Source organism: Bombyx mandarina, chromosome 01, assembly GCF_030267445.1.
Source record: "Bombyx mandarina strain Sakado chromosome 01, ASM3026744v2".
NCBI classification, from domain to species: domain Eukaryota; kingdom Metazoa; phylum Arthropoda; class Insecta; order Lepidoptera; family Bombycidae; genus Bombyx; species Bombyx mandarina.
In genome coordinates this window covers 20,004,132-20,029,973 of record NC_143208.1, presented here as the reverse complement: position 1 = coordinate 20,029,973, position 25,842 = coordinate 20,004,132, and the positions used below count along the sequence as shown (strand labels likewise).

At 38.1% G+C, this 25,842-nt stretch overlaps 1 protein-coding gene and 1 non-coding gene across 9 annotated transcripts in view; both read right to left on the bottom strand.

Annotated features, from left to right (window-relative positions):
* Pdp1 (PAR bZIP family member Pdp1) overlaps window positions 1–25,842 on the bottom strand; it is a 157,464-nt gene that overhangs the window by 112,997 nt on the left and 18,625 nt on the right. The gene's annotated exons all lie outside the window — the stretch shown is intronic.
* Window positions 10,247–10,358, bottom strand: LOC114240559 (U6 spliceosomal RNA). The gene has a single exon (XR_003624510.2). It is a non-coding gene; the product is annotated as a U6 spliceosomal RNA (small nuclear RNA).

The window sequence follows — 25,842 nt, the reverse complement described above, 5'->3', positions numbered from 1 at the left end:
TATTGTGTTTTTTTTTGGTGGAAAAGGTTTGCCTGTGTGATGGAATTGAGGACCGCGCCGGCAGGACTATCGCGCCCCTTTCATTTGATTACGCAGCCCGGCGTCCGCGTGGCCTGCCCTCGTTAGGCAACAACAACTTCAATGCTTTGCCTATTAAGGCTATTAAACAGAGTAGACTGTTCATTACAATATCACATATTTCAAATAACATTAACTGTTGTGTTACAATTAAAATATTTTGAATATTGTGAAAAGGTTTTTAATTATCAAAACTCTTTTGATCACGTCCACAACTCGCAGATATCCAAGCAAATGCGATGTAACAAAATGTAAAGTTGGCGGGCGGCTCTTGTAGGTACTCGTAAACATTGACAAACCAAAGCAGTGCTACATACCGATTTCGAAGTTATCTAACTAACTATTCCGTGTTTTAAAAAAACATATTACATTTGGCTCGTTCAAACGGTAACTGCATTCTACTAAATTTCAAATCTATCGTCTCGTCCCGTTACCTTATCTATATTATGTCACTAGCGTAACTCGTGTACTATTTATTATGTCGTAATAGCTTCACAGACTCTTTGCACAAGTGTGCGGTTTACATGGATTTTTTTTTTCAAAAAGTCTTTCATTTTTTTTTGTTGTGAATTTTAATAATATAACTCATTCAACATAAGACACAGGAGCGAAGAGTCTACCAATTAAATGACGACAATTTGCTAAACAATCATGAGCTAAATCCAGTGCTTCATACGACGAATATCAAAAGCATATCTTATCATATTTGGCTAGAGAGGGAAGAACTCTGGCAGAATGGTAAGGTCTTTGAATCTAATCCGAGCGATTAGTAATTACCAAAATACAATATATACTAATATTATAAAGAGGAAAGATTTGATTGTTTGTTTGTATTGAACTTGACTAACTGACCACTGAACCGATTTGAAAAATTCTTTCACTGTTTAGAAGCTACACTATCCCCGAGTGAAATAAGGATATTTTTTTTAAGTGAAAACTTCTTTAGTATCGTTGTGATTTCAAACCGGATGCAACGGAAAAAACGACAGGTAAGAGACACAAATACAAAAATGTGTAGGATGAAGCCAGCAAAGAATGAGACAGAAATATACATACTATTTAATACAGCGCCATCTGTGAGATTTTTTAATACTAACGTGTGTATGAAAGTGAATTTTAATTTAGGATTATACGTGAAATTAAAATATCAATTCACAGAGGGCGCTACCTTACAATTATTTACTAATGACAAAATTTTACATATACTTAAGACGTTTAGGATAATTGTATTTTAATTTTGGAAGGTTTCACTTCTACCACGTGTGAATTGCACACATTTTGTTTTTTTTTTAAATACTAATCCTTAATAAAACTTCAATAATGTAACCCGAGGTGTAAAAAAATTACCTAAAATATTATTTATATCGCGTGCGCGGCGAAAACTATTGATGATAGAATAAAATAATGTACTATGACTTTGTAGAACACCTTATTGTTTACAAAAAGTGTCGCGGCAGTATATTATGTCTAACTATTATAGTTATGCCACAATAAGTGTTATTTTATTTAAAAAAAAACAACTGATTCAATAAATTCAATGGCTTTTGTTTTGTATGTATGACCTTTTCACGAAAATTTGAAAAATAGTAAAATAAAAAAAGAGATAAAAAATAATGTATATAAAAATAAAAGTTCATTAAAATAATAATAATATTCAAACTATCTTTACAATTTTCTTTTTTTAGCATATGACGCATAGAACGATGATGTGTATGTATTATAATTTTTAATTTTGAAATTTTTTAAACTCCCGAGCGAAGCTGGTGCGGACCGCTAGTATAATATAAGTACAAAGTACAAGTAAAATATAAGTTAACATTTGAGAAGAGATGATACTACTCGTATGAATTTAAAATTTCCAAACACCGTTGCTAGGAATTGCGCAGACACTATAGAATGCTCAGTAGATCTAAACTCATTGCCAGTTATATGTTTAAAATTAGCCGAGTGTTTGAACGATGTTTAGGCCGGTACCGACCCGTCTACAAACACATTCCCCACAGGTAACGCATTAGGGCATCACTAATTCATTAGTACTCGAATTATCACAAGTGGACCTAATGGTTGGACTGAGATTGGGAATCTAGTACCTGTATTTACAAATAAATAGTACAGAATGTATGAATTAACTGTTGTGAGACATTCAAATCTTGTTTGCGAAGAACGTAGGCTAAGGTAACATAAAGCATAGTTGTATTTGTTCTGTTTCAACTCGGCTCTACACGAGCCTGAAGCTATTGCTTCCAACTGATGAATATATATATGTCGTGGATAACGACTTTTAGCTGTCGTGGATAACGACTTTTAGTAATATTAAGACGGTGGTTTTGATTATTATTTTAAATGATGAAATGTTGTTTTGATAAATGTCACAAAATGAAGGGTAGACTCCGTAACGCCACAGTATAAAATGGCGGTACGTGGACAGAGTCGTGGCATTCCGTGTCAGACAGTCATTCCGTCCGTCTCAGTCAGTGAGTCTCTGGCAGTCAGTCAGTCAGTCAGTCGGTCTGTCGGTATGTGCAACGAAACTGTCGGTTTATCCTGTCATTGTGAAAGTTGTGTGTGTTGAGTTTCAATAATTATTATTGAAAAGTTTTATTGACTAAACTGAGTTCAATCGAATACGAGTGATGACGAAACTACCGCTCAGCCATCCCTGACGTGCGCCAACATATATATATATATATATGTCGTATAAACTCGTATTGCAAAATAAAGTGTGCACATTCAAAGAATAAGAATGTTTCGCGCAGTTCGTATTAGGTGTAGGTGCGAACGGTGCGGTCTCGTGCATTTGATTGAACCCACGCACTGCGTGCCGAGCCGTCGCTCCCTCGCCAGATGCAATCAGTGTACTATTCAAATTTTATTTTTAACTTTTTACTCTTGATTGAGCTGTATCAATTTCGATTTCTGTTCTTCTGCTCATTGGTTTGATATTAAATAACTTACCGAAGTTCATAATCAGAGTTGCATTATGCAACGTGCTGGCTGCTGGATGCCCTCCACCTTCACCGGCACGAGCGATCCGGTAGAAATAATCTTGATACTTTAATTGTCAGTGTTAAGTTAATTAAAAATTTTCAATTTAATTTCAGAAGCCGTCCAACCCTCTAATATATAATCGGTCAGTCATTAGTCATTATGCAATCTTAATAGGAGCCCTTATTCACCAAAATGAGAGAACTGCGATCTTGAGTCATCACTTCTCAATTACATTGGAGTGAAGGCTATCCTATCCTTCATTTCAGACCGCACGAATGCTTTGAAGTAAAAATTGCGAAGCCAACACGTCTGGTACTACCACCACCGGTGGTACACACAGCAAAGCATCACATCACCCGAATGATAAATACTGAAAATAGTATCTAGGAGAAGGAATGAAAAAACTACGAGTATTAAGTATTCGATAATAAAATTAGGCGAACCTATTATTTCTGGATAGGATCGTCATATAATAACAAAATTATACAAACGCATTCATTCATCTAATTCGATGAATAAATAATATAATAATAAAGATATAACATGCTTCAGCTTTGTATGTTTAGAAGGCGTACTGCATACAACCAACAACATCGTTTTCATTTTATTAGATGGGCAGAAATTCTATTATCTAAACGCGAAAAATAATTCATACGCTAACGTTTCATTGACCCTTTTATATAGCAATGTACTGCTTACATAATGGTATAAACTCGCCCTTACTGATCAATTGAAATTATGTCTTACCTCAAAACATTTAACTTCGTACGAATTCTATAATAGTTGTTATAATGTTTCATTAAGTTTAAGTTCTATCGTCTCGTTCCTCTAGCAATTAATAACTGTTACTACTGTACTCCGGGTTCCGGGTTTTATGCTCGGTCGGAGTCAGTTACAGAACATATTTGCGATAAGTATACTCGTAGGTACATATTGATAGTGGTCACTACACTCACTTAATACTATTATATGTTTTCTAATACCAATAATTGTAGGTACAGTAAGATATATTACGGTATTTAAGATTATTAGCTCGAAACCGTACAATATTTTTTGTTCCTTATCAATACATAATATTCTTATATTATGTTATTATTTAAATGAATTGTCAATCAACTTTCAGCTAATTTGATCTTTAAAATTGAAAATAACCTATTTAAGTTAAGTCTTAAAAACGCCAAGAAAATATTAAAATTTAACAAAAAAAACTGCAGAAAGATTACACAAACAATATTTACCGCTCAGATGAAAGCAGTCGAGACCTTATTTAGATATCCGATAAGACTAAAAACATTAATTTAACTTCCGTGAACACGTATATACATATACTGTAAAGTATTTACTTTTTATATGTATAAAATAACAGTAGCAAGCCGTTCAGCCGGCAAGTAAAAACAATTTTTCTCTCGAGACAATTGAACATTATGTAAAAGAATGTATGTCATGATATCTTCATTAAATATAGAGTTTATAATCGCTTGCAGCAGTAATCACTTGCAGTACTATATATATATTAAGGACGAGGCTTAATTTATTTCATTAATTGCGCTATCGTTATATGGTTTTATATGGTAACTTTCCAAAGATGAAATTTATTCAAATCCGTACAACGGATTCCGCTTGGTGGCTTTGATTGCTCAACTGCTCGAGCCATTGCTTTCTTTTGACGTGAAAAAAGGACGAAATCAATATTTTTTGTTGTGATAGTAAAAGGACGTTTCCAGTTGAAATATGATGTGGTTTTTTGGGATACAATCTGTCATTGTTTGACAATTGTCACTCTTCTGACCTGAAACTATCACTTTAAGATCCTCATATCAATCCGTTGCTTCGTTTTGACGTGAAAGTAGGACAAACAAACACGAACAAACAAACCAACTTTCACATTTAAAATGTTAGTATGGATTTTCAAGAGCTTGTACCAGTCTTGGCGAAGCCGGAAAGGCGTTCAGGCCAGTGGCCACCACCTAAATTACCATAGTAAAAAGACCACTGCAGTCGACGCGGCTGGAATCGCGAACCATCAAAAACAAACATGTGTTTTCTTTAAATCATCGTTGTGTTATAATCGTTTACTAATAAGTCTCAACATTTTGTGTTAAAAGTACTTTGTATCCAACGAATCACGAGACACGTGAATTTTTACGTAAACGTAATTTCTATGATACACTAACAAATGAGTCACGAAAGTTTGTTAAACTGTAGACGTGTCAAATGTTTAGCCAATGCTGTCTTACTATTGAAAGTGACTTTATCAAACAGATCAGACAAATGTAGGAAGAGGATAGCTTTAGGTTAGATGTCAGGTATTTCTGAATAAGTGAGACGTGTATGTATGTAGGTATCGCACTGAAATTTATTCGAAATTAAAGCATGCTGAAATTATTTTCAAAACCTACATTCGTTTAAAAGGCAATAAATTTTCTTTACCTACAGTAAGCCTCAAGCCATTAGCAATTTTCAAAGCAAAGCAATTTACTTACTATACGCGACTCCCTTGAACAAACCAATCATGTATGATGTGTGGATTTCATGTTAATTATTGTGGTTGGGATAGAAATCGTAATAAGCCGTTTATCAACTGCATATGTTTAAAATAAATTTTGTCATAAAATATGTCAATGTAATGTCAAAATTAAAGAGGCAGTAGATATGTACTAATTTTACATCAAATAAATTTTTTCATACGTCAATGTAATGTCAAAATTAAAGAGGCAGTAGATATATACTAATTTTACATAAAAATTAAACGGTTTTTTTTTAACTTTAATTTTTTAATTATTTTTAGTAGTCAGTTTTACCATTATGTTAAATGTTACAAGGAAAACAGCGCGAGAGCCTGAGTACATTAACATAATAATAATTTATAAATATGAGGCTCATTCAACATTTCTGCGTTAGGCTTAGTACAGTCCTATAAGGGTTGAGGTCGGTTATCTGTCGATACGCGTACTATCTCCACGAGAACGCCACACACTCTCAAATTGACTATAAAGCATTATCATGAAAGAGGATTAAGATCGAGGCTAGTCATCTGACAGTCTTCAGTTCCGATCCTTTCCCGCCACGCTTGTGTGCACCGTGGTTTATGTGCAGGTACTGATTTATCTTCATACGGAGTCTTGTTCAAAGGAAAGTTGTAGGTGTTATTAAAAAGGCTTTAATTAGAATTTTTTGTGAATCTTTGTGTATAGAACTTATTTGTTTGTTATGTTTAAATTAAGATTAAGTATTTCTGGATCAAACAGAGAACTTTTTGTTACAGCTACCAAAAGCGCGACACAAACTTTCGACAGATTAAACGAATCAAGAATCAAGTTTCAAAAACCTTATACGGGTTCTCATGCGGCGCCGCGGCGTACTCTGTATAATGGTTGAACAACAATTTTGGGGCTTTTATTTAATATCACAGTAAGATTAGCGCGAAAATAAGGAAAAATAAGGGACATTCTTATAAAAAAACAGGTTACAAATTTCGATGTAATTTTTTTGTATTAATAGTATTTATGGCCAAATTGTGTATACATTCCATATTTAGACCGAAACTACATAGTTTGTATGTTAATATTATTTTGAAGGATAGGTTAGCCGCTATTACGATTTGTTTTCTCTACCTAATCGCCTTATAATAAGCCTGTAATAGTTTAAGGGACTCTTCCAGCTGCTCAAGGTCTAGTAGATGAACTCAGGGACTCAAATTTAGAGAGTTTGCTAGCGCTGGTTCTAGTAGGAGCAATGCTTCCCTGAATTTACCACCGGACCGGAATCGCGACCCTCTGGAAAGATCCGGCGAGAAACTCACTGAGTGGGTTAACATTCCAATATAACTGGATCTTTGAGATACGGCGGCATTTAGGATTTATGACTTTTGGTAAACATAGTGAACCAACACGCAAAAATGTTTAATACATATTGGCGTATTCTGTTAAAGCCGCTTTCAAATTTCTGATATAAAATACCATGTTGAAAGATTATGGACGTTACAGGGCTAAGGGTACAGCCAACTATTGATTGGCAAAGCCGATGATCTCGCCAGTAAGGTGTCAACTACAAACACCACAGGCCGGGACCAAATTTTCTACGGAAACATGTAGGTGCCTAACATATGTTCACTTACGACTTTCATGAGGAAGGAATATAATCTTTTAATAAAAAGAAATAGCGAAAGTTTTCTAAGTGTGCGCTATTGCTGATGCTGTATTTTTTCTTTTATTTATTGCCCTGTAGGCAGACGAGCATACGGCCCACCTGATGGTGAGTGGATACCGTCGCTCATGGACGTAAGCAATGCCAAGGACAGAGCCAAGCCGCTGCCTACCGCTTAATACTCTCCACAAGCCTCGTTTGAAGAAGCACATGTCATAGCCCTCGTGAAACACCATGGAGGGGAGCTTATTCCAAAGCCGGATAGTACGTGGCAAAAAAGATCTCTGGAAACGCACTGTGGATTAACGCAGTGGCTCCAGGTAGTATGGATGAACTATAATCCGGTGGCGAGCGGTGTGATAGTAAAAACGAGATGCTGGAATCATCTCAAACAAGTCCTCAGAGCATATAATATAATTCAGGTTTGAAAGTGGCTTCAATGGTTCCAAAAAAACTTTTTGAGGTCTAATATATCAATAACAGCTGTATGTTGTGGAAAACTTAGAAAAACGATGTTGACGAAGCTCTCGGAAAACCAAACACGACTCTTCTAGCGATCTTCATCATTATTATTCTAACGCAATATCGCATACTAGTTACACTATTCAGGACTACACTATTGTGTTATCCCACTTTAGTCTCACACGGTACAAAATTATAGGCCGCAGAGTCTGTCTCAAAGGCATTAACGTTCTTCCCTGGACGTACAAAAATATGCTTCAAGATAATGATTCAATAAATGTAGTTTTCTCAAAAAAAGGTGTGCGAACCTTTTAATGTGAAATGAAATTTTATATTTTAACCCCTGATTTTATTTTGTGATAATTTGTGGTTCTAACGTAAGGTCATGCGAATAAACAAGATCATCACATTCCCGCTAGCCTACTAATATAACAAGTACAGTCAAATGGACTCAACAAAATACCTGATTCTTTAATTTAAAAATGTTTACACAGAAATACATTACATATCATTACTAATAATGTTAACTGTTCCGAATCTCAAATGGTATTTGCATCGGTCACGTTCGAGAGTTGATCGATGATAGTTGGCAGAAGGCCATAGCCGGTGTTAACGGTCACTTGATGTATTCCTCTATGGTTCGTTGGTCAGGTACAAAATGCAAATGAGGGCCGTTAAAGCCAGCGAGCTTCCCTCGATGGCCTCCTTTATATATCCCTTCGACATAACCCTCCCCCGGTCGATAAGGTAAGATACTGGTTAGGATATTAGGTCGAGTTATAAAATTATTGTTTTCATCGGATCTTGATGTCCCATCTTTTATTCAAATGCTTGGAATCAGTTTTATAACTGTTCATTAATTGTGATTTATCCATAAAACGATTGAACCCCATCTGTTGCTACTATATACATAATTATCGAAATATCAAGTGAATTTAAGCGACCTCGGTAATCATCCCGGTAAGGGCACGTAAGAACTACTGGGATTCGTTTTTTGTCAGATTATTAGACTTGCTTTATATGGGGAGAGTCATACGATTTAAAAGCAACACCTTAAAACGTACATTACGTGGACGAGTATACAATAAACAACTAGAGGTATGAAGGTTGTCGCGTGGAACGGTCACATGAAATGTGGGTCACTTATGAAGTAAAGTGCACACTAATGGAGTATCTTTTGTCTGAATTACGCTTGATGTTTTAACTCACGGTAGATTCACACGCCCCACTGTTTTATAAGAAACATAAGGGCGGATGTAAAAAAGCCTAATTAAAAATTATTAATCTGGTGGACACGTAACTATATAAATCGTGACAAATATTAAATTACACATTACTAACGTCTTCTGTAGGTGCAGTGCACATTGCACATTTGTCCACAATTAAAATTCAAGTAACGCGTGGGGTTGACGATCTTCTGTGACACGGAGGCACTGCCTGCGGCATGTGCTGAGAGTCGCGGGCTTATTAAATGTGCACTTTTGGAAAGTTTCCACATTTACTTTAGAAAATGACCTAAATATTTTGTTTGTTCGTCAGGTATGGTATCCTATATGCCATTAATAGGGTCTTGTGGATTAGATCTTATGAATACCGCCACACTTCAAAAAAATATACCAATGATGAATGTTTTGGTAAATCTGTCAACCTGCTAAATGTAGGGCATCGGTCGTAGGCCGTACATCGTAGAAGATGTATGGCCGCTGTCAGCAGTTGAGCCGACGCCGTCTAATCCAAGTGTCTGCTTAAATGGATATGAGGACTGCAAAGTTACTTACTACTTTTCAGAAGATTTTCAACAACGAACGAGAATTTAAGAATATTTTGAAAGAAATAAACAAGCAATTTTGAACTACTAATACATAATTTTATCTTACTTAAAAAGATAGATAACCGGTAAAAATTAAAAAAATAAATGTTGCAAAGATGATTAATATTAAAAATATCACATGTTAAACCTTTAAAACACTCTCTTGTAAAATTAGTAAGTTTTGAGATTATACAGTTTTAATGCGAGAAGACGACATGGTTGCTACTTATTTTGCTATAAACATTGAAAAGCTACATTTGCCCATTTACCTCATATTGAAAAGAATACTCAAAAGCTGAATATCTTAACCAAATGATCCCTCAGCCAACCCTACTCTTCGTGGATTGAACGCAGATCAAGTCTGAGAGGAAATATCCAGTTAATGAAGTTTCAGACAAGCCTCCCACATTTCCCGCACAATTTGAAACCTTAACAAGAATAATATTGTTAGTTAGAATATTATACACGACATATTGAATAAATTATTGTTTCCCTTCAAATTTAGGAATGCAAGTTCGAGATAATACTGAAGGGCGTTTGATAGTTTGACCATGTAATTACGTTTTGATTTTATATTTATGAATTAGGAAATAATGGACAATGAAATCACACACATGATGTTATTGTTTATTTTTAAAATTTACTTAGATGGATGGACGAACTCACGGTCTACCTGGTGTTAAGTGGTTACCGGAGCCCGTAGACAACAACAACGTAAACTCCGCCAATTACCTTGAGACATGAGTTCTAAGTCTCCGTTTTAAAAATGTGGATCACTTCACGATTTTACTTGTCATCCTTGCGCAGAGACCATGCTAATCTTCTCTGTATCTACTCTTCCAATTTTAGTATAATATTATGTAATGCCGAAGTAAGTACAAAAGCTAAGTGCATAAATTTTTTTTTGCTTTGATTCGATGTAGCCGCGACGAAATGTCCATTGGATCGGATAATTAAAAATAATCTGAACAAATAAGCTTGTAGCGGGGCCTGTGAGTAACGACCTTCAGACACACACAGCAGTTAGCCTAATCCAGTCCCCAGCTCCCAATGTGATTCCGTTATGATTGAGAGACGGCTCTGGACCGCTGGGATTACGATATATGTTAAAGTAATTTAGCGGCTCTTCTTTTTTTAATTCACGTAAATGATTAAAAGCATTGATTTTCCGGGCTGGGGGCCGAACCTTCTACGGGGTCCCGCGCCTTGGCGTGCGCGGAGCATGTGGGACTGGACAGTCAGCAGATGTTGGCAGCGGATCGCGGCCATTAGTGATGGAATTTAGTACCCTAGTAGTCAGAACCCGGTTAGAGTAGGGGGGTTCCTGCAGTCAACACCACAACCAGACTCGCAGTGGTACCCCGAGGACGCTCGACTGACGACCAACGACGTTAAGCCGCCCGGGCGATGCAGCTGGTGTTTCGGGATATCCCGCTGGGTCAGAACCAGTCTGCCGGGTCGGAACACAATACACTACCGACCGGGTTATTCTTCCATAGTATGTTTGGCAACGACAGCGATGACGACAAAGTGGACCACTCCGCGGACCATAGCCGCCTACGCGTCGTCCCATCCTCCTTGTGTCAGCGCGTTAGAGTGAATCTCTTATCTCAAAAAGCGTAGTAGACGCCACAGTGCAAATTCTGACGCAGACGGTATGACGACATTCGGTAGAAGTCTCTACTGCTGTGGAATTTCGATTGTCGTACTCTTAGTACGTAGGAATGAATGCCTCGTGGAATAAAAAGTCGCAAGTGGTATGATCCGTGTAACCTCACTCACAACATTCCCCATCAAAATCGATAACGAATATAGCAATAGAAGTAGTAACAATACGAGCTCGTCTTAGATAGTAATCGCGCACGCTTCTTTTTCCTAAGTATCAAAACATTGTCAGTATACATATTTACATAGGTATTATTATTCTTACCACGAAAGTCCAGTTGGAAATCGTTCTTTTGACATACTAGTTTCAGTGTTTACATAATCTTACCGTTATAAATCACAAAGAAGGTATATTGTGCATCGATCTGAATGATCAGGCGATCTGAATTTCAGACAGAAAAAAAGAATTCAACATAACTGCATGAAATATATCGTAATAAACACTTAACACACACATTAATAAGTAAAACCGAGGACCTTGGCCCCTAAAACCGAAAAAAATACATGTAATTTTATTGGAATAATAAATTAAACTAGAAGTTCACAGAGCTGATGGAGAAGAATCAAGAATCTAAACAAATGTCAAGCCATCCGAGTGATTTATAGGTTGGATTCTGTGTCCGAATTACATGGGTATTATCTTGTACGTGGCTGTTCGTGCAATAGATTACGTCATTGAACTATGTAACTGCACAATATTATACGGCACGAGCCGGACAACTAGAAAATGTTTTTATTGTGATTAAAAGCTCTCTACAATTTTAATACGTTTTTTATTATTATTTTGTATGCTTTACGATTCCTCGATGTTCAAATTGTACAATAAAGATAACTGCATAGTATAAGAACCGTCAAATGTACTAAATTCATTTTAAAATCCGAAATGAAATTGTTCAATCACACTATAGTAAAATTAAATATGGTGTAATAACACATAACATGTTATCTGTAGTAGTTTCCTAATGAAACCTGTGGAAATATACTACATACTTAATTAGAAGACAAAATAAAGGCACGTAACATGATTTTATAATATGCCTCTTCATTGTAGGGTTGTGCTGCGGCTGGGCCGAGTGAAGTGTGTGATCGTCCAGTTCTCGACGCCGCCCTCACATCCCTATGCTACCCGACAGATGTAAATCTTTGGATGTGATTTAGTAGACGCACGTTCAATGGAATTAAATCTTGAACGTACATATAAGTACAACTATCCGAAAAACGAACAAAACTGTGTGTACATATATCTAATCCGCAAGTTACATTCAAGTGTTGCCACAGAATGACTTGATACAATATTAAGTTGTAAATTTATTTTTTTACTTTTATTACCACTTGAAATTATATTGTATTGTGTGCATCGTTCTGTTTCTAGGTTTTAATGTAGGCAGACATGCGTATCGCCAACCTGATTGGTGAATGGTTACCGTCACCCATGGACGTCAGCAACGCGAGGGGCACAGCTAAGCCGCTGCTTACCGTTAAGTACTCTCCACAAGCCTCGTTTGAGGAAGGATATGTCATAGCACTGGGGAAATACCATAGAGGAGAGATCATTGCAAAGCCGGATGGTACGTGGCAGAAAACATATCTGGAAACGCACTTTGGATGAACGCAGTGGCTCCAGGTAGTAAGAATGAATTCTACTCTGGTGACGAAAAACGAAACGATGGGATCATCTCAAACAATTCCTCAGAGCACTCCCAACGGAACATACGGTACAAAATACAGAAAGACCTGAAGGCCTTCCGCAGACCCAGAGGTTCCGAACAATCGGTGAGGATGGGGCTATCGACAATCCGAACGGCCCTCTTCTGTACGCTGATGCTATTATGTCAGAAGTTTTTACGCGAGTGCTGCTAAGAAATTCGCAGAACTTCAACTCAATCAGGTTATAGCTCATAACATTAAAACTGAAAATGAAAATATAATTTTAAAATAAATGACAGGGCCTCTGGAGATGGGCACAGGCCTTTCTCCCTCTAGTTGTCCCTCCTACTCTTGGTGTCACTTGTCCAAAGATGATATGTGTACATACCTAGTCAGGTCATAAATTCTGTCACATGTTTAATGTAAAATAATTGAAACAAGTTTATTCATTATGTAACCATTCATATACCAAAATGAACTTAACAAAGCATAAATTCTTATGACACTAAAGTTTATTCAAAATGACCTCCGTGATTTTGAATACAGGCCTTCAATCTGCGCGGCCAGTCGTCTATCGCAGTACGAACGAGGTCCATGTCAATATCGGCGGATGCCTTAATCAAGGATGTCTTGAGTGACTCCAAATTGGGATGAGGCTTTGAGCACGCCTTTTCCTCCAAGTGTTGCCAGATCTTGTAATCTAACGGATTCAAATCTGGACTGGCGGAGGGCCAGTATTCGTGCCGGATGAAGTCGATTTCACGCGCCGCCAGCCAGTCTTGTGTGCTCTTCGCTCTATGAACTGGCGCCGAATCTTGTTGGAATACCCAGTGCCTGTTATTGAACATGGTATGAGAAACAGGTTCCACAAGGTTCGTCAGGACTGTATTTTGATACACAACTGCATTCGTTTTTACACCTTTCTCACAAAAATGTACCTCTGTTAAGCCCCAATAAGAAACTCCCAACCATACCATGAGCGAGGATGGAAAATGACCTCGTTGGACACGCGGAATACGGTTGCTCGCTTCTTCACTACTGTGTGCGTACACCTTATCATTTTGTTTGTTGTAGCTCTCTTCTACGGTAAAATTTTTTTCATCCGAAAAAAGAATTTACCGATATTTTTTTCCCGCGTACCGCTTCAACAAAGCGCAGCATCTCTTCAGTCTCAGGTCCATTAGACGAGCATTCAAACGATGTCCTGTTTTTCTTCGATATGCCCGAAGCCCTAAGTCTTCATTTAACACCCTTTTCACCGTGGTTCTGCTTAACCCCATCTGAAGGGCCAACAGTTTTTGCTTACGTTTGGGATTTCTTTGAATTCGCGCCTTCACAGCTTATATCACTGCTGAAGTCCTAACAGACCGAGGGCGACCACTTCTTGACCTGTCATCTACACTAGAGTCTTCATTGTATCGTTTGATGGTACGATAAACGAATCTTTTGGTTATATTCAAATTTTTCAGTATGTTAAAAATTTGAATTGGCGCGTAACCGCAACGATGCAACGCAATAACTGCAACACGGTCTGCTTTAAGCGTCCACTCCATATTTAAAAATGAGTAAAATTCTAAAAGTATACATTTTTATTTTCATGAACAATTCGAAATCCGAATTCAATAAACTTTTTTGTGGCCAGAATTCTAAAAGAAAAGTTTTTACTGTGTGACAATACTTATGACCTGACTAGGTATATGTGTAGGATTGGTAAGAACGGAACGTATGAAAAAAGTGTGTGGAACGGAGCGTTAAGTTGAGAGTGAGAAAAAACGGAAAGAAAGGTAAAAGAGAATGACAGAGAAAAGGAAGACGGCGAAGACGGTTAAAAAATGAGCAAGGCGTTTATAAAAGTGTTAATTAATTATTATTATTACAGAAGATTTTGGAACAGTGGAAGTTTTATTTTATGGGCTGTGATCCCTATCCTACATAGGTATGTGTATATAAATGTATGTTATAAAAATATTAGGTTTATATAGCCGCACAAATGTAGATATAGAAAGAGCAAATATAATGTAATATAATGAGAGTCGTATAAAATGTAAAATATATTCTCGTAATATGGAAACCGACACAAAAAGTATTCATATTAACACGTTCTCCACGTGATACGTTATGCTCCCTTTGTATGAATATTAAATTGCTAACATGGTGGGAGGCAGTCATCCCGCAATTCTAAAAATAACTGAACTAACTTTTGTTGCCCTAAATTGGCAGACGCTCTCACCGCCCACCTGGCGGTAAGTAGTATTAGCAAACTCTTTCAGGTTGAGTGAAATCACCTAGCAGCTATAGCGTGGCTGGAATAGCCTCTTAGGCTACCAACGAATAGCTAGGGGGAAAAAACCATCGCAAACCGCAACCTCAATGTATGTTGGCGAACAGCAAATGCGTCATGTGTAGTTCGTTGACATTATAGGACAGAAATCCCGGTCAAAAGGGAAAATCAGTACCTTGGAAAAGCAATAGTAAGATTTCTTTGACATTCAGAAGTTTTTAATTGAAAATGGAACAGGCGACCTTTGGGCTCATCCTTTATCGGTCATTGGTCCATCTGACCACAATCAAGCGACTAACCGCAAATACAGGTGGCACAAAACTTGCTCCTTAAATATCATAAACAGAATTTTGTATGCTAATGCGAAAAGGTCACAGGTTTATTGACGTTATGGCATATGTAAATTATATGTAAGTGGCATAGTTAGCTTCACCTTAAATTATCTATATCTATACACAATCCACCTACATATACCTGAAACAAATAACATTGCTTACCTTCTTCTATGAGTTAGGGTAGCTTCCGAAACGAGATCTCTCCATTTTTCATTCAATCGGACCAATTTAGAAGCTAATAAACTTTGGTGTTACCTGTCGTGCGCGAGTATACCCGGCCTACGGTCGCAACCAACCCCGTGCGTTGCGGTGTGACGGACAGGGTAGCGCTTACTCCGGTGTGCAGCCCATTAGCTCCGGTAAGCCATAGCACTAGTTAGGCCTTCAGCTCTATTACTCATAACTACTCGAGCTATTAAAATGTCTATACGAATTTAAGAAACTCATATAATAATACGTACATACGTAAGCGTTGAAGCGGATTCACTATGCTGATAATTAATTTGATGGCAGACCAAAACGTTTTTCTGAACAATTTTTTCAAGATTGAGTAATCATTAAAGCAGTAATTGAAGTGCGTTATATTTGCGCGAGCGGTGCCGGCGGCGATACGACCTCAGTGAGTACAACCAGGCCGCGGCGGGAGCCTACCGGACCGAACCGCGCGCGATACACTCCCGTGTGACGCGGTATCGCTCCTGTTTCACATTGAAGAATTCTAGCATAGCAATATTATTTTGTTCGCCTCACACACGCCTCCGCAACCCACGCGTATTCCTGATACGACTGTACTTTAACCGAAAACGAGATATTTTAGAATATACTGTGTTGATTTGCGCCGTCATTTCCACATCTAAAGGTTTGTCTTGTCAGCTTTTGACTTTTAACCGGTGCTAAATCTGTCGCGGTCCAGATACGCGAGGCGCTCCGGCGACCGCCACGAGGACATAAATAAATCATTACTTATTCGCTATCATTGAGACAGACCGTACGAGCGTGCGACACTTTCAAATTAAAAAGAACTCCATTCGCCCGCCCTGTAACAAAAGGCTCGAGATTGATTACGAGACCGACATCTGCGGCGGAGCACACAGAGCGGTAGTAATCGATCCTACCCTTTCAGGAGGAGAATTAGAGCAAAATAAGCGTATAAAGATCCATCAGAGCGTCGTAAAAGCGGTGAGAACGCTAACGGCAGCTTTACGAGGGCCGCGCCGATTCATCCTCCGCCGTCGAGTCGCGGACTATAAACAGAAGCCTTACGGGTTAACGCTCGCCGTAGCGCCGGCTGCCCCGCGCCTGCAGATTCTCACCGCGTTCATTTTATTAAACATAATAACTATCCTGTAATTAACATTTTCAAACTTCATTATTCAATTAAATATCAGCATTAGCATTGATCAGCGACAGGAGCCGTGCGATTGGTCCTTTTTAAATATGTTAACTCGACCAATGAGCGAAGCGACCAATGCCAATGTGTGGCATTCGCAAGTGATGAATTTCGAACTGAAAGAGATCCGTTTAATTAAATAACTTTACAGTTTTGGCGTTTTAGCGTCTGACCACCTAACGAGCGGTGTCGCTTTGGTTTACGAGGGCGGCACTGAAAATTTCGGGAATTAACGAAGTGACACAACATTACTATTTAAAAATGTATTTATTACTTTTCGAAGTATTCTCCGCGAAATTTGACACATTTTTCCATACGATGGAACCAATCATTGAAGCAACCATTCCATTCGGAAGTTGGGGTCTCCAAAATGGCCGTTTTGTAGGCGTCCACAGCTTCTTCAGGTGATGAAAATCTCTGTCCACGCAATTTATTCTTTATTTTAGGGAAAGTATAGAAATCATTAGGGCTTAGGTCGGGGCTGTACGGCGGATGGTCTAATAATTCTATGTTTTCTTGCTCTAAAAACTCTTTTGTTCTCTGCGCGGTGTGAGAACTCGCATTGTCGTGATGAAGGATGATGCGGCGGTTGCAGTTCTCTTTACGGAGTTCAGAAACGACCTGTGGCAAACAAATGCTAGCATACCATTCTGCATTAACCGTTATTTGTCCCTCAAGAGGAATAGTCGTAACATGGCCGGTTTTGGAGACAAACGTGGCCACCATTTTTTTTGCAACACTCCGTGAACGAACAATTTTTGTTGGCTTTAACTCATTTTCGAACACCCAAACTCGTGACTGGTTTTTTGTTTCGGGTTCGTACGCGTATATCCAGGATTCGTCACCTGATACAATGTTATATACAGCATTTGAGGATCCTGCGTGGAATCTTTCGAGAGTTCTGACGCACCAAGTAACGCGAGCCGCTGTTTGCTCTTCACAGAGCGAATGCGGTATCCATCGGGAAAACAACTTTTTTACACCTAATTGTTCATGCAAGATTATCTGTATTTGACTCATGCCAATGTCTAATGTTGCCTAAATTTCGCGGTATGTCACATGTCGGTCTTCCTCAATCAGCTTACGCACAGCATCAACGTTTTCTTGGGTGACTGCAGTTTTTGAACGACCTTGACAGGGATCATCACTGAGCTTGACACATCCACGTTGAAACTCAGCAAACCAGCGATAAATTGTGGTTTTGGATGGGGCTTCATCACCAAATGCAGAAATCATCCGGTCAACACACTGTTTTTGTGTTAAACCACTTCGAAAGTCATAATAAATCATCGCTCTTGAATTTTCTCGAGTTAATTCCATTTTCTCAACGACTAAACAAGTTTGACAAAACCTCGTGACAAGACCGAGAATCTTTTTTTAAATAAATAAATGGTATTCGATTTTTAAAACCAAGGAGTTTTCAATTAAAACGATTTTAATATGACAGGAACAGTGGAAATATTCCATTCCCGATACTTTTAGTGCAGCCTAGTATATTGTTTTATTTATACCTACAACTGCGTTATGAGTACTCTGATGACATACAATATGATGACATACAATATAAGGACACACAATATCTCAATTCTTGTTTCAAACGATGACATTGCAGCAAAGCTTCAGTTATCGTGTTAGCGCCCAGGAAACCCTCGACCCGGCTATCTACGGATCTAATTAGATTTGGATTCTGTTTTAACTGGACTGATAACATAAAATCCTGATGTTAATTTAGATAAATTAAATAAACTTTTGCCCCGGTGGTATCAATTGTGACACTGAACAATGGGTTGTCGGTTGAAGCTCAGCAAGCTTCCATTTTTGGAACAGATGTACATACATACATACAGTATGTACGGACTGACAGTTGCACTTAGGATCGCTTACACGACAGTCAGCGAGTAATAAATGGAAACCGAAATATGATCAAGTTCTTCAATCAATTCAGCACTTTTGACGATTACTGCATAAGTACTTATGTAAAAATTGATTGAAATGAATTTTCTGTATCCATTCGCAGTAGCTACCATTATATAGGGCGTTCAATTATTGAACGAACCGCTCAAAATTAATATTCACGGCGGGCTGCATTCAACGGGAAACTGTTTGTTTACTTTATAACAAGTATAAAGTCACTAAATATCATAATATTCTATAGGTACTATCTAGCCGGAGCACTTGATTCTAGCAGCGCGTTATGGATGGCTTTTAAACGGAAGGAAGAAATGACTAATACATTAGAATCAAACTGAGAATCGAACCGTCCGAACCAAACCGTCCTTAAAGTAATAGTACGAAAATCACTCAGGTCGACGGATTTTATATCGAACGGATGCTACTCCGCATTCGACCGCTATTCATCCCAGGGCCTTCCTTGAGAATCAGCACTTCTACACTAACCTTCCCTGATTTTACAATTCAGTCCGTCCTACTTTAGCGAAACATCTAACAAAGTACTTGCTTCCATATATGTATTTAAATCATCACAAGCCGTCAAATTTCTGACGTTATAGGGAGCTTCCCTATCTCGAAGGCAAAAAATGGTGATGTGATTAATTGATCTTGATTACATAAGCCCGTAAAGTATTCTGTCGATCGATAGCGAAATCTTCACTCACTCCACACCTATAATACATATTCATACTAACACAGACGCGTTCACATACACATACGCAAACACACATAACAAAACACACACACTCAACACCCAGTCCATTTAATACAATAAAATGACCTTTGTTAAGTAGATACAATTTTCTCGTCTGTTTGTCAACTGATTATATTTCTTATATTTATTGAGTACTTAGTGACAAACTACAACATTATCAGTAAAATAGTTTAGAAATAGTCCGTTATTTTACAAATTTTGGCAGACAAATAATACATACTCGTAAAATGCGTAGGTAAAATGAACATACATATATGTTGAGTTGTCAGTGATTATGATTGAATTTCGATAATTGGACGTACATTGCATGACGTAAGCGTACACGAACTATTTCGACAACATTTTGTCACGAGAGTTGATCGATACGAGCTAAATAACAGCGGTTATGGTTTTTTTTATAAATACAGCATAGTCACATACAGTTAAAGTGAGTTTATCTGAGTCGATGGAGATTCACCAGTCCTCGACACGTTTACATTGCATTTCATATATCTGGTACTGAAGATCAATAAATAGACATCACCGAAATATCAAAGGAATGTAATGTTAAGTTTAAATTCCAATACTAAGTCTACAAATCTCACTGCCCAGACTGTGTCCACGTTTTCGCCGACCGCAATTAATATACATTGTATCGTGCACGTCCTGGTTCCTCTGCGTCTTATTCCTTATAATTTATCAGACTGCATCTCAGTCGTCGCAATGCGCTTTGAACGACGCCTCTAGATCGTGCTCGGAGATAGAACGGGAAACGAAATATAAAACGTGGCTATGAGTTTGATGTTTGCTTACTTTGTTTCAAACTACGTATGTCCAGTGTACAATTTATGTAAGCATATTCAGTTGGAACTCGATTCCTAGGAACCAAATCAATATGCTGTTAAGTTCAAACAAGCTTGAATATAATGTAAGATGTTCGGTCGAAGCATTTGCTGCTAAGCATTTATATTGTAAATCCCGCACGCGGGTTGTGTCACGAGGGTTGCTATTTGCAGGGATCATAGTGCCGTGTCGTGCCGGTGCCGCGGTCCATTAAAGATTCAGGTTTATCAGATTCATATGTTTCATTCAATATGTTATATGAACTGAAAAACATGTGAAAATTTAACTCCGTAGGATAAGACCAATCGGGTCTAGTTTAGCTTGCAAGATTTGACCTAAACATACATACGAATCTCGCAAATTAAAAAGTAATTGAACATAAAAAGAGCAAGTTAAAGTACGGAGTGAACTCTGTACTTTGCACTGAAGAAAACGTTCAATAAAAGCTGTAAATGAAATTTGCCCTGAAGCGGCGGAGGGAAGAACACTCGACTTCAGTCTCGACCCGACACTGTTCTTGTTGACTCAACTCATTCGACGTTTAAAAGTGAACAGCGGAGTGAGTTAGTGAATGAGAACATTTATTTATTACTAGCTGACCCGGCAGACTTCGTAGTGCCTCAATCGATAAATAAAAGACCTAAGCTTTTGTATAAAATAAACTTAAAACAAACAACAGGAATCCGCCCGACGGGGAACACATCAAAGGAAAAACAAAATTGTTATTTTTATTTAATTCCGAGCATTTTCATATTTATCTACCTTTTAAACCTTCTCTGGACTTCCACAAATAATTTAAGACCAAAATTAGCCAAATCGGTCCAGCCGTTCTCGAGTTTTAGCGAGACTAACGAACAGCAATTCGTTTTTATATATACATAGATAGATTTGGTAATTGTAAGATTTGACAGAAAACTTCTATAACATATACTTAAAGTCCACGTTGTCACGTTCACAAACCTAAAGGGACTATTTGATGGCTACCTCATAATACTAAAAACACTTTAACAATTTATAATAAGTAAAATGATGTCGTTTCAGTCACACTCAGCACAAATCTTGGAAATTTCCAAATTGTGAAAATTGGAATTCAGCCTTGTCTGCAACTAACAACCTAATGCGGTATTTGATACAGACAGTCCGTGTGTAATTGGCAGAATATCAGCTGCCAAATACACTAGACCATCATCGGTTTCCAAAGTGTATTGATAACTACAAAGATATAGAGATGCGGTCTTTTGTAGGGTTAGGTAAGCTGGCCGTAAATAGCTCACTTAGCTCTTTGTCACGAGGGGCAAAGATTGAAAGATAAAATATAAAGAAATAAGATAAGAATAAAGAGCCTTTCGTTCCCAGAATGAGAAAATTATTTAGAACTAGTGGCTCCCTGGTGGTAGTCGAAATTCGACTATAGTTAATTAAAATTATAAGTTTATACACTAGGTGTTATTATTCAATCGTCAAAGACACTTTAGGTACATGTTAATAAAGACAAACAATATTTATTTTATTCTCAATGTGACCACAGACTATAATAAGCAATAAGAACAGTTGGTAGGTAAACTGGTGGAGGACCTCTTGTGAGTCCACGCGGATAGGTAACACCGCCCTGCCTATTTCTGCCGTGAAGCAGTAATACGTTTCGGTCTGAAGGGAAGGGCAGCCGTTGTAACTATACTGAGATCTTAGAATTTATAATATCAAAGGTGGGTGGCACATTTACGTTGTAGATGTCTATGGGCTCCAGTAACCATTTAACACCAGGTGAACTGTGAACTCGGCCACCCAATAAGAAGAAAAAAACCACTATAAACAAATAGTATGCATACGTGTATGTGTCAAATATATGGTAGTGTGTGCAATGTTTTTATTTATTGATTTAAAGTATTAATTTTATTGTGCATAATTTAAGAAAACTTGAACATTCTGCACCCCTTCTCTATATCCTCTATAAGTGTGGGAAATTTCATACTCACCGTCCGCCCAATTTACGTAAAAAGAGGTACAAAGTTTTTGCTTCACGTATTAATACATATTTAGATTTAAAAAAATACAAATAACGGCCGAACAACATTTATTAAAAATAATTATTAACTTTTCATTTAAAGTAAACATCAGGTCATAATAAACTATCAATCGAAACATCACAAGAACTATTACAAAAAAATCAAGAAACGAGTAAGCTAATGAAAAAATCTAAGGATATTCTCCCATGAAAATGTCTTAATTTGCATAAACAAATAGGAACCGAAAGTAACAATCCGCAAGGGCGCCATATCTCACTCGGAACGCGCATCCGTTTTGTATACAAAGAGGAATTGATATAACGCCGAGCCGTTGTAAATCTCTCTTCTTAATAAACAGTTGCCTTCATACAAACACCGATATTCTAGATCGAACGCCGACATCGCTTCCTTACACTTCGAACTGACTAAAACATTGTATCTGACGCGGTCTCCGCTACAGGAGCCATTTATTGGCTCTCTATGGCGTGCAAAGAATTTAACTAAATAATTTATATGAATGAAGGTCATACCTGCCGAAAGCTCGGGACCAGGCGGGTGTACAGAGTCAGCTTCTCTCAAAATTAAGTAGCGGCAGCGTCCGTGTAAAAGCATTCTCAGACAGAGGGAGGGATGCGGAATATTTATTATTCCTGAGGCGACGCTCTACGAGACAGAATGGCGATACCTACTTATTCAGGCCCTGTATTTATCGCTTTATGTAGTTTTTATTGGCACTCCAGTTCGAGCTCGAGACATTGTTTCATAGACCTCTGACTAATCGCGGAGGGCCTGAGAGACACCGTTCGCGCGTCGACTACGCGGAATAAGCTGTTTAAGAATAAAAAAGTACCTTAAAGAGCTGTATGACCAGCGTATACTGATCTCCATTAAATTGAATGACTAATAAAGATGTCGTTTATACCTAATAATGACTTAACAAAAATGCTGATAACTTGAACTTCAGCAAATAGAGTAAGAAATAGAAATGATATAAAACGCGATAAAGTCGATTCGCTGATTAGAGCGATAAAATTACTGTGTCGCTCACCAAGCAAAATAAAATGTAATGCTTCGAAGACGCGCTGTGATGCGACAACATCGCTCACCCCATGGGTGTGCCGATATTGTCCTACGATATTATTCTTTGGGTAATTAGAAAACTGATTTCAATGTCAACTAACCAAAATTATTTTTTTTGGTCTTGTTCAGTATCTACGACACATTAAAGAATTTAATTGTTTTGTATGAGTATAGCTGACGTCACATTATGTAAATGTCAAATACGAATATTATACATAAAAAACAATACATTAATTAGAAACCAGTTTGTAAGATTGGTCGAATCGATACTGTGTCTGGACCCTAATCCCACGCCCGGTCTAATCATTTAACACATCCTTTTAAATACGTTTGTTTGTTTTGTCTGCGATCGTGTCCCTGAATAATTATTCCATTTCTCGATGTCGTTATTATTCAGTAAACGAGCACAGACATGTTCAGTCCGCAGTTCGTTCGCCAGGGGGAAGGTTTGATTGTCGCTTGAAGCACTGCTATCGAAGCTACGAGTAACTTAGCCTATTGATTTTCAGTTTGCGTTTACATAAAATGAGCATGGGAATCTAACTATAAGTAGATTTCCTCGATGTCTGTGAATAGTCTGTCCAATGGCCTACTGTACTTTTGTTGGGCTTTAGTGTATCGAAAATGTCTAGCGCCCGAAACTGAGCAGTAGCTACAAGTGAGTAACAACTGATGCAACGCAATTAGATTCTGATAAAACGTATCACAGTTTAAAGTCGCGCAGTGGAATTTTGTAGTGAAGGTCTGTGATAAAGGCACGATAAGAGCTGCGTCCATCACCTCGACTGATACACGACCTGGATTCTGTTTACACTTTGTGATTTTTCTTATTTTACATTTACATTTATATAGTACATTGCCAACGATATACGGATCCAGATCAGCGGTAACCGCGTCGAGCATGTCCTCGGCAAACGTAACGCGGCTTACTGGTCTCCGTCACAAGCGGCGCCCACGACTCATCCTTTAAAGCGGATCGGCGGGATTCACTAACTCTTGCGGATTGCTGAATTTTAACAAGTATTAGGGCAATATGGCCTTGAACGGTGAAGGTAAATTAAATTTATCGTGGTTCCAACAAACTTGAGTTGCTAGTGATAGTAAAGTCAGAACAGCCGTTATATAATAAAATATGGACTTCATGTTTCATAGTGGGTGGCGGCATTCATGTTGTGATGTCTATGGGCCCCGGTGACCACTTAACCGTAAGCCGTGAGCTCCTTCACGGCCCTACGCAATTAAAAAAAAACACTACACAAATCGGAACACTCTTATTTAGTCAGATAAACTATCGGATCATTGATAGCCGGTCTTAACTGATAACATACAAAATTGAAATCTTTTTTGTTTCTATCGAAGACAATGATCATTTTTGGCCCACCTGACGCACACGGTAATATCATAGGCACTGGCGAGCTGCTGGCAGCCGCTGTTCGTACAGTAACGCGCGACGTAGCAACGCAAAGCCGGCGTCGCCCGAAACATGTCTTGACGGATCGCCCGGATTCACTCTCGATGCTTTTAGGCCTCTCAAGCATCGGTCACCGTCCATGTCAAACTGGCCCATAGACACAGCCCACTGAGTTTCTCGCCAGATCTTCTCGGTGAGTGGCGATTCCGATCCGGTGGTAGATTCTACGAAGCACTGCTCTTGCTAGGACCAGTGATAGCAACACTCCTGGCTTGAGCCCCGTGAGCTCACCTACCGGTCCAAGCGTAGCTGGAACGGCTCCTTAGGCTACCAGCGAATAAGTAAGGAAAAGACATTTTTTAACGTTTTAACGTTTTCAAAGTACAAGTGATGGAAAATAATTGAAAACCATGTGACATTCGTCTTCGTGATTTCATGTGATGTAAGATGAGTGCCTCAATCGATAAATAAAACACCTAAAGTTTTGTATAAAATAAACTTAAAACAAACAAAAGGAATTCGTCCGACGGAGGGGGGGGGGAGGGCGACATCAAAGGAAAAATAAAATTGTTATTTTTATTTAATTCCGAGTATATTCATAGTTATCTACCTTTTAAACCTTCTCTGGACTTCCACAAATAATTCAAGACCAAAATTAGCCAAATTGGTCCAGCCGTTCTCGAGTTTTAACGAGGCTAACGAACAGCAAGTCATTTATATATAACTAGTCAGGTCATAAGTATTGTCACACAGGAAAAACTTTTCTTTTAGAATGCTGGCCACAAAAAAGTTTATTGAATTCGAATTTCGAATTGTTCATGAAAATAAAAATGTATACTTTTAGAATTTTACTCATTTTTAAATATGGAGTGGACGCTTAAAGAAGACCGTGTTGCAGTTATTGCGTTGCATCGTTGCGGTTACGCGCCAATTCAAATTTTTAACATACTGAAAAATTTGAATATAACCAAAAGATTCGTTTATCGTACCATCAAACGATACAATGAAGACTCTAGTGTAGATGACAGGTCAAGAAGTGGTTGCCCTCGGTCTTTT